The sequence below is a fragment of the Camelina sativa genome, chromosome 1 (genome assembly GCF_030686135.1).
Source record: "Camelina sativa cultivar CO46 ecotype springtype chromosome 1, ASM3068613v1".
NCBI lineage: Eukaryota > Viridiplantae > Streptophyta > Magnoliopsida > Brassicales > Brassicaceae > Camelina > Camelina sativa.
Window position 1 is genome coordinate 17295003 of NC_141880.1, and position 1992 is coordinate 17296994.

General features: G+C 25.8%; 1 long non-coding RNA gene across 1 annotated transcript; it reads right to left on the minus strand.

Annotated features, from left to right (window-relative positions):
• Positions 1-310: 310 nt before the first annotated feature.
• Positions 311-1018, minus strand: LOC147950041 (uncharacterized). Its single transcript, XR_015556518.1, has 3 exons — positions 890-1018; positions 665-733; positions 311-473 (listed from the first exon to the last, which is right to left on the minus strand). It is a non-coding gene; the product is annotated as an uncharacterized LOC147950041 (long non-coding RNA).
• Between the last annotated feature and the right edge of the window lie 974 nt (positions 1019-1992).

Here is a 1992-nt window from a genome sequence, read left to right on the forward strand (position 1 = left end):
ATTAGCTTTCCGTCAATTCAAGTTTTACCAAAAAAATTAAATCTTAATTGCATAATTGAATTTGATGATGGTTAATAACAAAAATTTAATTTTATTAGAATCTTAACAGCGATGGTATATATCCATTTAAACTATTTTTAATAGTTAAAAATTGATTTTTTCAATAAGGAAACAATATCCAGAGAATTTTCAATAGTTAAAAAGATATACCATGAGTCTATTTGAAATTGTTTTATAAAATATATATGAGTAGTTTATAGGAAATAGTTTTATAAAACATATATATCGTATACAATATGTGTGGATGGATGCACTTGCTCCGATTACATGTTTTCCTAATTAAAAGTCTAAACACAATAAAATCAATCACAAATAGTATAGTCTTCACGTCACAATTAAAATCCGTTAACTCCGTGTTTAAATGGTTTTGTACTTGTTTCTTATGTGATCCAAGATTCTCCATAGCTAAAACCCTGCATAAACACACCCTAATTATTAGCCAATGTAAATTCCAAACAATTAAATTCTTAATGTAATTGATTCGCCAGTCTAAAAAATCAAACCAAAGTTTGCCATCTACAAAAACAAAACGCACTTTAATAATACACAAAAATAACCTTTAAACAAAATGAAAAAGTCAAGATGACGTAGTCATGCTTCATACCATCTAACTCGATGCGGCGATTTGAGGATCCATGTTCTATCAACTGTTCTTCCTTCTCTTCTCCATATCCTAATAAGTATTTTTGATGATTTAATAAGAACTCAATTTTTGAGCTTTTTCAATCGAAGGGTGTGTCATGGAAAATAAAGATCAAACTTTAACATAATATAAAATCCACCAAGTCAAAAAACAAAGTAAACTTAAAGAATAAATAGATGAAAGTACCATTGGTTTGAAGAAACAGTGACAACCATTTCCATGCTGAACGCTGAAATCAAGAATATTAAACTCAAATTAGATTATAAAACTATTTCAATTAGCAAAAAGAAAAAAATACTATGTGCTAACAAAATTGTAAAACGAAAAAAAGAAAAGAAAGATATTTGTATGCTTGAACAAAAATATTTCGTTATATATAGAAGAATGGTATAGACAAATATCAATATCTGTTTGAGATTTTTCATTTATTGTTAAGATATTTTTGCCAAATATATTGCATAAATTTCTTAATTATTCATTGATGGTTTCCACAAATTTTGCCATAGTTTCCTAATTGCCATAAATTTCCTAATTGTTGTTAGTAGAAAATATCTTCATCTTATTATAGTTTTGGAAACGTTTTAATAGGATTAAATCAAAAGCAATGGAATATGGTAGTAATATGTTAGTAATTATGATTGTGATTACAGAATACCATTTTTAAAAATGGAATATTACAGAAATTGTAACCATAATATCAACATCCTCTAAATTTTTGTATGTCGTTAATGTTGTTTACTTGTTTCCTTTTTTTGTGCTATTAATTATGATTGTGACTGTATAATATATTTTATATAAATCAACCATAACATAAATTGTAACTCTAGTATCAACTTTCCAAAACTTTTTTATGTAGTTGTCCTTTTTTTTTGCAGATAATTCGAAATTAGGGTCGAAATCTTGGCAGAGAATCTCTTGAGATCGGATTTGATATTCCTAATTCTTGTTTCAAAATTTATTACGGTTAATTATAATATTTTTTCTTCCTCCATATTTAATTTGCTTACAGGTATGTTTGGATACACTTTTACATTATACAATTCATTTATTAATTGTATATGTTTGGCTCTGAGTTATGCATATCCTTCTTCTGTTTTAAATGACATTTCATGTAATAATCTCTTAATCTATGTCTATTTATTAAAAATGCTTCACTTTTAATAGTACATATATCTAACTAGTGGTTGACTCGCGCTACAAGTTTATTACTAATTCATAATGTTTTGTTATATGTTTTTGTTTACTATTTAAAAAAAATTTGTATGTCCATTTTTTTAATATATATATAT